General features: G+C 42.8%; 1 protein-coding gene across 2 annotated transcripts in view; it reads left to right on the plus strand.

Moving 5' to 3' along the window:
* Positions 1 to 424: 424 nt before the first annotated feature.
* ATP6V1C1 (ATPase H+ transporting V1 subunit C1) overlaps positions 425 to 14,245 on the plus strand; it is a 38,435-nt gene continuing 24,614 nt past the window's right edge. Inside the window, exons 1-2 of one of the 2 annotated variants that reach the window (XM_060116104.1) lie at positions 425 to 589; positions 1,484 to 1,659. The gene's annotated coding sequence lies outside the window, so the exon portion shown is untranslated. The remainder of the gene's footprint in view (positions 590 to 1,483; positions 1,660 to 14,245) is intronic. The other variant, XM_060116103.1, reaches the window with a different exon arrangement.

A 14,245-nucleotide genomic window follows, 5' to 3' on the forward strand; every position in this document is an offset into this window, starting at 1 on the left:
CATTTACGGAATTAACCTGAAGTGGACTGTAAGGAAAAGGTGAATCAGCGGCCGAAGTGAACTATTACTCAGAAAACCGGGCTGTCCGAAGAAAACCCCGAGTGGAGAAGCCCGTGTAGGGGCTGGAAACAAATTCCAAACTGCAGAAACCTGAAGAAGTGGGATAACCTTAGGGATGGTGGCGGTGAAATTCACAAGTGGCGCACGAGACTCGGGCCGGACACAGAGAGAAGCAGAAACCCTACCCAATCGCGGAACAGCGGCCGCCAGCCGTGACTCCTGGGTCTCCTTGGTTCCCCCGGGAGCCTCCCAGGCCCGCCCCGCCCCGCCCCGCCCCGCCCCGCCTCTCTTCCGAGGGCTCGGCTGCGGCGGCTGCGCAGTGGCGCGCGCGTAGGCGGAGCGGCGCGCGCCGCGGTCAGCTGACTGCTCCGGCTGGCACGTGACTTGCTTCGTGGGCTCTGGGGTCGAGGAAGTCGTGAGGCCGGAGCTTAGGTCGGTTAGGGATGGATCGCTGAGCCGTTAACGTCTGCCAGCCTGTACACCTCTGTACCTGTTACTGCTGCCACTTCCTCGTTTGACACTTCCCTGGGTCAGTGAGCGATGGCTACACCGGATGGGGAGCCCCGGCCAGGCCGAAGCTTGCGCTGCGGTCGCCGCCGAGGAGGGATGGGGGCGGGCGCGGGGGCCGAGGCTGAGGCGTTGGAGCTGGTTGGGCGGCTGTGTCTGGTTTCTCGGCGCGGGTTCGTCGCCGCCTTGGGCCTAGGTTCTGTCTCTAGGGAAGGGGAAGGAGGGAAAAAGAGAAAGGGCCCCAGGAGGTACTCAGTGGCAGAGGCAGAAATAAAAATTCCGGTCTGGGACACTTCTCCTTGAATTGGGGTGAGGGTCACAGCGAATGCTCGTCCCCTTGATTGAGGGGGGTGAAAGGTGACTGAGTGGCCCAGATGAGGATCCGGGGTGGTGTGTGTGAGGTCACAGCGACCGCGAGAGCCTCCACTGGGTGTACGCGCTTGCGAGTATGGGGGTGGCAGTTTAAAGGGTCTAGGAGCCCCTCAGAGAGGACGCAGGGTCCTTGTGGGCAGGGGAAAGAACGAGAATCCAGAGAACTCAAACCATTTTTTATTAGAATGGGGGAAGGGTAGGCAAGAACCCCCTGAAAAGGAGCTTGAGGGGAGAATCACACGGGCAAATTGAATCACCTGAGAAACAGAGGAGTAAGGGGAGGGAAAGTTTGGTTAGATTGTGTTTGCACCTTTCACTGAGGGTAGTTATAGCTACCCCCAAAGCAGTCCTGAAGTACACGGGGGAGACTGGATCCTTTGGGGGATGATGGGGAGACTCCTTTGCAAAGATGAGGGGAGACTCCTTTGCAAAGATCTGCTTTGGCCTTCCAAACTTATCCTTTGGTACTGTCATCTACTCCGGAACATCTTTTATTGAACAATAGTCACAGGAATTACCTTTCGTGTTTATTTTGTTCTCACAGGTCTTTGAGAGAAAGTAGATGAAAATGCCATTCATTGTATAGTTAGGGACCTATCTAGACCCTTGGACCTAGAAATGGACATCAAGTGATGTGTTTAAGTCTAGCATAACTTCCATCGTCTTCTGATTGCCGATTACCTGCACAGTACTTAACCACAATCACATCTAGAGAGAAGGGTGAGTTTTTCGTAGTGCACTGTAATCTTTGATTCAGCACTTTCGGTGAACTTTTTTGAGTAGGACAGCTTCAAAGGGATTTGGCAGCGGTGGTCAGTGCTTTACAAACTTTTTCTGTTAGCTTGGCTGAAGCGGTTCAGTTTACAGTTCAGCTGGAGGAGATAGTGAGCAACAAGGTGGGCAAAAGGTGCTCAGCTTGTCAATCACGGTTCTTTGGCAACAAGCAAGTCTCAAATTGTGCTGCAGACGGAGCCTCGGGTTCGTGTCTCAGACTCTTTTGGTGTATCTTGCAGGGACTAGATAAAATCTAAAGAAACAGTACTCGGGATCTGACTAAAGTAAATGCTGAGAGCTAGGTGGTTAGTGTAATACTGCTTTTAGAACTGGGCAGGAAATGATCATTTTTATTTTTTGGCATATTAGTCTTAAGAGCCTTATTTACATTAGTTTTCTCTACCGAAAAAGAAACGTTTGGGCTTCAAAAATTTGATTCTGTAATTATTTCCACAGCTTGCGAAATAGTTGCATTGGCTAAAGAGCAAAGCTGGTATGCCAAAATAAACCTTTGCCAAAGGATCTTCTTGTGGTCCAGTCCCCAAGCGGTCAGTCTTCCTTTTGCACTTGAGCCTGCTTAGGCGTTGCTGCAGTTTTGACCACATACCTCCTAGTTAAATTTTATTCTTGTACATATTCTGATCTATGTGCTGGAGTAAACCTTTTTCACCCTTTGGATGTGGACTTTTATACCATTTTAGTTATAGACGAATTCATGTTCGGTTCACATTTCACTGATGTTTTGAAGACATAGTAGAAACCATTAGCATGGTGGCCTTGGAAAGATAGCTCAGGCAGTGAAGCAGGGCAGTCTAAAATTTCCCTTTGACAAGAGTGAACCTTGGAACTAGACAATTCAAACTGTATTCTTGATAATGAAGCAAAATCCTGTTCCAAATGTATAGCAAATCTGCTATACATTGATTGAGTTCCAAGAGGAGCCCTGTGGGCAGTGGAGGAGGTGTGCTTTGGTTACATCATAGGATAGAAGATGGAGCCTTAGCTCTGTACTTGAAAATAAAATGCAGGTAAATGCAAAAATGGTGTTTTATAGAAAGAGATTGATGTATCTTTTAAGATATTTTAAGCAAACTATCCATGAATAGGAAGTTATTTATAAATTAAGCTGGTTAACATGTGGATTGACTTTACCATGAACGGTTTTCTTTGTGAACCAGCCTATAGTTTAGTGTTTCTCAGTGGGTGCTGTTGGCATTTTGGACAGGACTGTCCCTTGTTTGGTCCCCATCTGCTAAATGGTGGTAGTGGCCCCCACGTTGGGACAACCTAAAATGCTCCCAGACATTTCCAAACTCCTCTTGGTGGAGAGAGGTATCATTTGGTTGTGAAACACCCCATGTGGTGCCATCCTTTATTTATTGGACACATATCTGAGTGCTTGTTAGTGACAGGCCCTCTACTAGATGTTGGGGATATAGAGGTTAAGAGCAGTGTTTTAATAAACTAGCAAGTAAAATGTATGTAGTCACTAGCTCTGTGGCCTTGGGCAAGGGATTTCATTAACTGTTCTCTCATCTGCAAGTGGGGTTGGTGATACCATCTTCTTTGAAGGAATCAACTACAAAATTGCTTAGCATATTGAAGTGCTAATCACATAGCACATATTCAGTAAGTGGTTGTCATTACCAGGAAACAGGATCTCAAGCTTACTTGAGTGATGAATTGGGGGCGACAAGCTTGTTTTAGGTCTTTGGCTTGTTGAATTTCAGGCTAGAATACATTGTCTTAGAGATATCAGCACCTTCTAGTGGAAAACATGGTGCTGTGGTCCAGTCACTGTTATAAAATAACAGCCTGAAAGAGAAGGGAAGTGACGTTTTGGGAACCATGAGTATAGAATCAGGGAGTTGCCTGGCATGGAAGGAATTGTTTGCTCCCTGGGTCAGTGCTGAGTTGCCTGTGGCAGAGAGAAAGTCTCTGGGCCCTCAGAAGGTTCTGATGATTCCTTTAGTAATGGGGGTACAGTGCCCTCCTTGCCAATCGATTCAGCTTGCTTTAGCAGAAATTGCAAGAGATTTTTAGCATGGTGTTATGAGTTGTTACCTTTCTAGCTGGTTTCAGTTTTTATGATCAGCATCTATGCCTAAGTAAGGCTTGGTTCTTATTTATTTCTAGCCACCTGTAAAATAAAAAGATGGCAGTTGTTTATAAAATACATTAAAGATTAAGTTGTCTTTCATATTTCAGTATATTTATGGCATGAAATTCAGGTAATTCTTAAAAGGATTATAGAACATTCATAGGTACTGTTTCAGTTGAAAACAAAACAACACAAAAGTTAAGATTTATTTAAAGAAGGTGTGTGTCCTGATAATTTAAAAATTTCCTTCTGTATGAATCACGAAAGTCTCTCTTGGAAGGTAAAATCCCCCATTGTTGTTGGAAACTTTTAAAACAAGTTTTATTGTGAGCAAGTCCCTCCCACAATCCCAGTTAAGATGCTTCTGTTTTGAAGGCTAGAATTTTAACATTCAGAGAGGAAATAGTTATTCTTACTCTTTATTTGTATGGTGTTAAAAATTTCTAGGGGAAGGATGTAGCAACTTTTTAAGATGAATGGATTGTGGTAAATGTTTTGCACTGATCAATTCTGTTAAAAGTTGATGTGTCACAATTGGAAGGCTATGTGATATTTCACTGATATCTGAGGTATGCCTTCTTGTGCTTGTTGAAATTAGTCATTTTAGTAAACAACTTGGTATTTTCAAGGACTGAAAAAGGAAGTTGTTTTGCATTTAGATCACCTTCAGCCTTTATTGAGAAATCTAATTTACTGTGAAAGGTGGTTGCATTTCAGAGACTAAAATATTGGTTCCTTGAAAGCATTAAAAGGACTTAAGTATTGGAGCACTTACAGGGGGTGCTGTACTGTTTTCTGTGGTTGCCCCTATCCTGGGTCAGGCTCATACCTTCATTTACAAAAGAAATGCTAGTAGCTGTTTGGGTTTATTATCCCCACCTTTTGTGTTGTTGTGATAGTTACTACTTTACTCTTTTTATTTTACATTCAAATCCTTGCGGTAGGAAAATAATCCACCGCGTTTAAATTCTCATAAGTGGGTGATACAGTAATGAAATAAACAGTCTCAGAGCTTTGGACCCAGGATTTCCTTTCTTCTCTCTTTTCCTTCCTTCCATTTTGAAAAAGAGTTGTTACTGCTTTAAAAACAAAAAAATACTTATCGCAGTCAGACAAGATACAAGTGTTTAAAAATTTTGACTAGTGTTTCTCTTGTGCCTCCAGTGTATTCTGCCTTGATTTTTTTTTTTATCTTGTCATCTGCATTGTTTTCCTCTTACCTTTCCCTGCACACACAGACCTACCTACTCGTAGAGACCTACACACACATACACACACACCGCCACACAAGTATAAACTCCTTCAAGACAGGGAGTACATTTTGTTTTGCTTCTTACCACAGTTCTGGGAGCTTACCACAGTTCTGGGGATTTAAGCACCTAAAACATTTGATGAATGATATGACCCTAACTTGGAAGCAATTACAGTCAAACAGATATTTGCGTGGAAAAAAACGTAAAATAGATGTCTGCTTTAATGCAGTCTATTACATGGATTTCAGTGGACATGCGGGTTGAGGGAGAAATGGTTTGGGGTTATATGAATGGATTTGGTGTATGGTTGGACTTGGTTGGGGAAATCTTTTTGTTAAGAGAATTTTGAGTTGGTTGAAATAGGAGGAGAGAGATTGCTTTCTGCAAAATGGACTGTTGAGCAGAGGCAAGTAAGAAAGAGACTACAGGCAGGCCTGAGGTAAAGACAGATAAAGGGAGGTCAGAACATTGTGAAGATAAGGCAGAAAAACTCAGACAGAGGACATTAGTAGTGATGACTGTGAGGAATGGGAGATTTGAATTTTATTTCTGAGCAGAAGCAGGACTAGGGGCATATGTTTTTGTGAGTAACTCAGCCTCCCATCACCTAGAGCAATGTTTTTAGTGCTGGAAAAGTTTTTCAAGATGTTTTGGGAATGAATCCAGATTCTAACACTGTGGTCACAAAACCACCTATTTGTACGAAGGGCATTAAAATCCTCTATGTTCTGTCCTTCATAAATGAAATAAAATTGTGTGTTTCTTTTTTTCTTTCTTTTTTTTTTTTTTTTTTTTTGCTGTACGCGTGCCTCTCACTGTTGTGGCCTCTCCCGTCGTGGAGCACAGGCTCCGGACGCGCAGGCTCAGCGGCCATGGCTCACGGGCCCAGCCGCTCCGCGGCATGTGGGATCTTCCCGGACCGGGGCATGAACCCATGTCCCCTGCATCGGCAGGCAGACTCTCAACCACTGCGCCACCAGGGAAGCCCCCCATCAGTTTTTTTGTTTGTTTGTTTGTTTGTTTGTTTTTTTGTGGTACGCGGGCCTCTCGTTGTGGCCTCTCCCGTTGCGGAGCGCAGGCTCCGGACGCGCAGGCTCAGCGGCCATGGCTCACGGGCCCAGCCGCTCCGCGGCATGTGGGATCCTCCCAGACCCAGGGCACGAACCCGCGTCCCCTGCAACGGCAGGCGGACCCTCAACCACTGCGCCACCAGGGAAGCCCAAAATTGTGTATTTCTTGAGCAAAGCAGTAGTTTACCCAGATTTCGTATTCTTCTGTACTTGATTTCATATATCATATTGCTTTTCACTTTTTAAGTTTGTAAGCTGCCATAGAAAGCATGCAAAAAGTGGGTTCATGTATTTAAGGTTTCTGAACTCCATAGAACAAAAATCATTCCTGTATTATAGAACTAACAGTACTGAGTGATTCTTGATAATGATGGTATGACATTTAGCCGTCTTAAGGAATATTTGCCATTTCTTGTCACATTTACTATGTAACTCACTATATAATCATGGAAATTCCTGTTTTACTATAGTGGTTCTGAAACCTGTCTGATCATCTGATTTACTTGAGGGACTTAACAAGAAAATAGAAAAAAAAAAAAAAAAGAGTCCTGGGTCTTAGCCAGTACGGATTCATGGAATATAGGAGCAAAAAAGGATCCTGGATATAGTAATCCAGTCCTCTCATTTTACAAATGAAATTTATGCAGACAGTGATATGCAGAATTGAGATTAGATTCCAAGTCTTCATATTCTCAGTGCAGTGCTGTGGCCGTTACACTACGCTTCCTGAAGTTGGCATTTAGGTTCTTTCTGACTGAAATTCCCAGTGAGATAAAAAGGCTGTTTACTAACCTTGATCTCGTGCTTCAGACACAGCTACTACTACCCAGCTTTACTACCCAGCTTTGCCTTTAACTTTTGTATTTATATCCAGGGTTCTTTGTTGCCATGCCATTTAACGGTCTCTAAACTTTTCAGTGTTTTCATGTGTGAGGATATTGCCCCCCCCCCTTTTTTAATGAAGTGTGTGGGGTTTTTCTGGCATTTACATGTAGTAATTCATTAATAAAAAATTAGGAAACAGGAATACACAGAAAGAATGAAAATGAACATTCATAATCCACTCCCAAGAGATAATCTTTAATAGTTTTTTTTTTTAACAATTCAATGTTTATACCTATATATAGTCTTCTTTCTTAAAGCTGTGTCAACGTTTTTATGGCTTTTGATTAACATTAACAAACTGCCTTCTAGAAATTGTCCCTTTTTAAAAAAGTTACAGAACTTTTTTGGGTTATCCTGTGATATATAATTATTTTAGATTGAGGAAATATTAATGATGGCAAGTTATTATATCTTTATTAATGCTTTTAAATGAATTTATATTTTATCAATCATGAGAGCATGCTATACATTTGCAAAATTAATGACACATATGTGTGGGACATTTATTCAAGCTACATCTGTCCTTTTTTTTTTTAAACGGAACTGAACATTTCTCCACTTTACTGCCAAAGCAGTGCTCCATTCTTCCCACACATAGTATTATTACCGTCTTTCAGCCTAGACTTATTATATTTCTCATGTTCATTGTTGTTAATCCTGTTTTCTATTAAATGTTAAAGCATGGGGCTGAGGGGCTGGGAGGTTGTGGTCGAATCCCTAGCAAAACCAAAAACTCAGGAACAATACATACAGCAAAACTAGAGACTTCAGCTTCTGGCCACCGTGGAATAACTGGTACCATACTTGCTTTCCCACCATAAACAGCTAGAAAATTGGATAAAATACATGAAAAAACTGCTTCCAGTTATTGGACAACAGAGGTAATACAGGAACCAAGAGACAGGAAACAAATGAAATGAACTCTATAATCCCTCTGGCTTTCTGCCTGGAGTCACTCTCTGGACCATGGTTTAGAGGAGACCAAGCAGAGCATGTTGGTCTTGCTGAGTTGAGGAGACTTGGAGTTGGGGAAGGCTTATCTGTCTAGAATTCGTGGGTTGGATAGGCTGATAGGAGGGAGCTAGACAGAAAACCCACCATCTGTAAAGGAGTCTTTCTCTGTAGGAGGCCCGGCAAAGAATGACTAGAGAGTTTTAGACAGTTGCCAGAGCTCATGGGGCTGGAAGGCGTATGAAGACCTTATTGAATCCCTGGGGCATCCCATGGAATCCCCAGACCGTCAGATCTTAGTAGAAAGGCTACATTAGCCCTAGAGTAAAGCTTTAGACTTAGCCTGACAAAGTATAAAAACAAGCCTTGAAATGAAGCATACTAAAGCTCAAGTAAGGTAGCTGTCAGAACAAAGCACAACATTCTTAAAAGGAAGAAAACAAAATCCAGTGATCAGCAGTTTAATGTTGTGAATTGTAAATATGCTCAGTGATTTAACAGAAAACATGAATGTAATGAGGAAAGAGAAGTTTTAAAAGGTGGAACTTATAAAGGTGAAAAATACATCTAAAGCGAAAAATTCACTTCATGAGACAAATAGATTACTTTAAAGAAAAAGTCAGCCAGCTAGAAGATGTAGCAAGAAAGTATCCAAACTGAAGCCCAGAGAGGAAAACAATTTAAAAAAGTGAATGGAAGCTCAGTGACCTGTGGGACAATATCAGGTGGTTTAATATACATGCCATTTTTGTCTCAAAAAAGGGGAAAGAGAAGCAGGAAAGAAATTTGAAGAAAATAATGGATGAATGTTGAAAACTATAAACACAGATTCAAGAATCTCTCTGAACTCCAAACAGGATAAATCCTTGTGACTCTGGGGTAGGCAGATTTTTCTTATGTCAGAACTCATATATTATAAAAGAAAAAGTCAATAAACTGGACATTAGAATTGAAAACTTCTACTCAAAAGCACCATTAAGAAAGGGCAAGACAAGAGAAAATACGTAAGGAATACACACACACACACCCCTCTCAAATTGTATCAGGATCATACAAAAAATTCCTACAACTCAGTAAGATCAATGCAGCTTTTTAAAAAATTGGGCACAAGATTTGAATAGAAATTTCACGAAAGATTTGAATAGAAACTTCACAAAAGAAGATATACAAATGGTTGATGAGAACATGAAAAGATCCTGAACTTTGTAGTCATTGTGGAAATGTGAGATTCCCCTGCAACCCCCTGGAATGGCTGAAAATAAAAAGGCTGACAGCACTAAGTGTTGGTGGGCATGTTAAACAACTGGAACTGTGTATCTTGCTAATGAGAATATAAAATATTACATCTACTTTGGAAAACAGTTTGGTGGCTTCTTACAAAGTTAAATATATGCTAATCATTCAACTCAGAAATTCTACTTCTAGATGGTTATCCAAGAGAAATGAATGTGTATTTTCACAAAAGCTTTGTAGAGGAATATTCATAGCACCTTTGTTGTTAATGGCCCCAAACCAGTAACCATCCAAATGTCTATCAACAGGTGAATGGATAAGCAAACCATTGTACATTCATGTCATGGAACACTAAGCAATAAAACAGAATGAACTGCTACTGATACACAGGCCATAGACAAATATCACAGACATGCTGAGCAAAAGAAGCCAGATACAAAAGAGTACGCAGTGTGCACTTCCATTTACAATGAAATTCTAGATCGGGCCAAATGAATCTATAGTGTGACAGAAAGCAGATTGGCATCTGCCCAGGGCCAGCAGTAGGGTAGGGGTTGACTGGGCCTTGGTGTGAGGGAAGGCTTTGGGAAGACAGAAATGTTCTTAATCTTGATTTTGGTGGTGGTTATACAGGTGTGTATGTTTGTCAAAAACTCATCAAACTGTACTCTTTTTTTTTTTTTTTCTTTTTTTTCTTTTTGCTGTACGCGGGCCTCTCACTGTCGTGGCCTCTCCCGTTGCGGAGCACAGGCTCCGGACGCGCAGGCCCAGCGGCCATGGCTCACGGGCCCAGCCGCTCCGCGGCATATGGGATCCTCCCAGATCGGGGCACGAACCCGTATCCCCTGCATCGGCAGGCGGACTCTCAACCACTGCGCCACCAGGGAGGCCCAAACTGTACTCTTGTAATGGGTGCATTTTATTGTATATAAATTATATTTCAATGAAATTGACTTTTTTAAAAATAGGGAGGAAGTAAAGGGAGGAACCAATTATAAGCCAGGTGTTTTAACTTTATTATCTTACTTAATCTTCACAGTTACTTATTCATTCAAGAATATTCAACAAATACTTTTTGAGGTTCTACGTACCAGCCTCTGTACCAGGTACTGAGAGTACGGTTGTGAGCAAAAGCTATCATGGTTTCCACCTACTCTAATGCACAGTTTATTTGGTAGAAAGACATCAATAAAAAGTGTTGCTTAGGGCTTCCCTGGTGGCGCAGTGGTTGAAAGTCCACCTGCCAATGCAGGGGACATGGGTTCATGCCCCGGTCCGGGAAGATCCCACATGCCGCGGAGCGGCTGGGCCCATGAGCCATGGCTGCTGAGCCTGCGCGTCCGGAGCCTGTGCTCCGCAACGGGAGAGGCCACAACAGTTGGAGGCCCGCGTACCGCAAAAAAAAAAGTGTTGCTCAGGGAAATACTTAAAAGGTGCTGTGAGAGCATATAATACATTCATCCTTAGCATGTAATATATGCACTCATATGATATATGACATGATACATATTGTAATATATATTTCATATAATGTATGAGGCATTTTCTGTGCCTTGGTTTCTTCATTTGTAACTACTATCCATGCGATATACCACATGAGTTAATCCATGTAAAGTGTTTTGACTGGAGCTGGTAGATAGGAAGTACACAATAAGTATTGGCTGCTATCTTGATGACATTTGACAGTTCTATTGATAGTTGTCTAATGTTGCAGGGGTAATAACTATGCTAACTCAGGGAACACTGGAGTAGGACCAGGTTTGGGGGAAGCCATTAGGAGTTTGACTAGAAATGTTGGGTTTTTTTTGAGACATCCAGATGGAGATGTCTTGTAGTCAGCTGTGGAGACTTGTTGGGTACAGCTCTAGATACAGCAGAGGAGCCTAGGCTGGAGGTACAATTTGGAATAGCGTTCAGGATCTAGACTGGAATTGCCTTGAGTATAAATAAGATCATCAAGAGAGCAACTGTAGGGCTTCCCTGGTGGCGCAGTGGTTGAGAGTCCGCCTGCCGATGCAGGCGACACGGGTTCATGCCCCGGTCCAGGAAGATCCCACATGCTGCAGAGCGGCTGGGCCCGTGAGCCATGGCCGCTGAGCCTGCGCATCCGGACCCTGTGCTCCACAACGGGAGAGGCCACAGCAGAGAGAGGCCCGCGTACCGCAAAAAAAAAAAAAAGAGAGCAACTGTATACACACATATAACAGAGGGACTTAAACCTTGATCTGAGTCTTGAGGAATGCCTTTTAAATCATTTTCTCTTTTGCTTAACATATGATTTGCCTGTATTTTTGCCTGACTTCCAATATACAAGATGAAACAAAGGGAAATAATTAGGCATAAAAACAAGTCAGTTGGGCTTCCCTGGTGGCGCAGTGGTTGGGAATCCGCCTGCCAATGCAGGGGACGCGGGTTCGTGCCCCGGTCCGGGAAGATCCCACGTGCCGCGGAGAGGCTGGGCCCGTGAGCCATGGCCACTGAGCCTGCGCGTCCGGAGCCTGTGCTCCGCAACAGGAGAGGCCGCGACGGTGAGAGGCCCGCGCAAAAAAAAAAAATACAAGTCAGTTGAAGCAGTCAGCGGAAGTGGAGGTGTCCAGACGTTTGGTGAGATGTTAACCAGTGGACACCAGTTTTGACTGTCTGTGTAGCTCAGAAAGGGAAATGTGTTTAGCAAGAGGGATTTCATTTTTTGACCTCCCCCCCCCCAGATATGTTCATCTGCAAAGATAGGGTTTTTTTGGAACTGAACGTAAATTGTACTTCAATTTCAAAGAGAAATTTTTTTATGTGACTTGTTTAAGTGACAGGATAACAATGGACAAAAAAACAGGGATTTTGCCGAAGACTTATTGATGCTCTTCTCATAGGCAGTTCTTACATTTATCCTTAGATAACTTAAGTCACTTGTCTTTCCCATCAGATTCCTCTTATATAGTTTGCTTTGACTAGAGGATAGAAGAATTGAGGCCATGGCTTTGCCAAAAGTACCAACAGGTTCTTTCTCAATCCCTCTCTTTTATATTTCTATATTCACCTGTAAAATAACGAAAGACAAAGGCTTACTAATCTGCAGCTTTACTGATTTTTAATTTATATACTACTCTAAGGTTAGGATTTGTTTTCTGAAAGACTAAATTTTTTTTAAAAGCTTTAAAAACATTTAAATATTTTTCTTGGCCCTTATTTTTTTTCTCTAATCAGACTTTTTGATTGGTTCAGAGTCATTGTTATATTTCATTTATTCATAAAACAAGCAAGGGCCTATTCATAAAGTCTTATTTATTCATAAAGTCCCTGCTGTTGGCAGGAATTGTATATGCTGGGTTTTTAGAGCATCAGAAAAGAAGGTATGATTCTGGCCCTTCAGGATTTCCCAGTCAGGTGGAGAGGAAAAGATGTTATGAAAAAAATGAAGCAGAATAGTGTGATAAATGCATAATAATGGCATTTACAAGATAGTAAGTAAACAAGATATTTCCTAGTTGGGACACTGGGAACAGCCTTTAGAGGCAGGATGGGACTCTAGTTTTGTTTAGAATTACCATGACATTATTTCATTTGATCCTGATGAAAGCTCAGTAGAGTCAGGCAGGTATTTATAAATGAGGAAATATGGTCCTCTTTCTATATTTCTTGAAATCCTTTGGAAACCCGCTGGCTGGAAAAGATTTTCTAGAACTCTGAGTGGTATGATAGTGACATCTACTGTAATAGCTCATATGGTTACAGTCTTTGAAGAAGCTGCAGTTTAGATAATTTAACAGTATCATAAGGAAGACCTTAACAATTGATTCTGTCACCTGCCATTTTGCAGGGAGAGGAGGTGATCTGCAGGTCATCAGATACTGTTTTCCTGGCCAGGCTGAGCGCTTTGTCTGGGCTTACCATCAGTATTAATCCTGTGTTTAGTTTGTTGGCCATTTGAGAGAGTGCAGCTCTTAGCGCAGCCTTTTTAGTAATGTTGGAAAAAATCATCTTAGAGTACAATTCTTCAGATTCATTTAATACCACCATCTGTATTTTCACCAGTTTAACCCTTCTGAGTATGTTTTTAAATCTGTAAGTGGAGACTTCCCTGGTGATGCACTGGTTAAGAATCTGCCTGCCAATACAGGGGACACGGGTTTGAGCCCTGGTCTGGGAAGGTCCCACATGCCACGGAGCAACTAAGCCCGTGCACCACAGCTACTGAGACCGTGTGCCACAGCAACTGAAGCCCGCGCACCTAGAGCTCGTGCTCTGCAACGAGAGAAGCCACCGCAGTGAGAAGCCCGCTTGCTGCAACTAGAGAAAGCCCGCGTGCAGCAATGAAGACCCAATGCAGCCAAAAATAAATAAATAAACAAATTTATTTTAAAAAAAATCTAGGGCTTCCCTGGTGGCTCGGTGGTTGAGAGTCTGCCTGCTGATGCAGGGGACAGGGGTTTGTGACCCGGTCCGGGAAGATCCCACATGCAGCGGAGTGGCTAGGCCCGTGAGCCATTGCCGCTGAGCCTACGCGTCCGGAGCCTGTGCTCCGCAACGGAAGAGGCCACAACAGTGAGAGGCCCGCGTACCACACACACAAAAAAATCTATAAGTGGGGAGGATGATATGTATCTAGTAGAGGTGTTAGGAAGATTAATTGAAATAATAACATATAAAACATTTAAAGCAGTACCTAGTATGTGGTAGATGCTCTTGAAATGGAAGTTAGAAAGAAATAAGAATATTGAATGGCACATATGTTCAGGTCACCTACAATTGTGTAATGACCTGGTAGGATTACTTTATTTATTTTTAAACATTTTTTTAGAGATTATTTATTTATTTATTTATGTTTGGCTGCGTCGGGTCTTCAGTGCTACGCGCGGGCTTTTCTCTAGTCGTGACGAGCGGGGGCTATTCTTCGTTGTGGTGTGCGGGCTTCTCATTGCAGTGGCTTCTCTTGTTGCGGAGCATGGGCTCTAGGAGCACGGGCTTCAGTAGTTGTGGCACGTGGGCTCCGTAGCTGTGGCTTGCGGGCTCTAGAGTGCAGGCTCAGTAGTTGTGGCCCACAG

Source organism: Mesoplodon densirostris, chromosome 13 (assembly GCF_025265405.1).
Source record: "Mesoplodon densirostris isolate mMesDen1 chromosome 13, mMesDen1 primary haplotype, whole genome shotgun sequence".
NCBI lineage: Eukaryota > Metazoa > Chordata > Mammalia > Artiodactyla > Ziphiidae > Mesoplodon > Mesoplodon densirostris.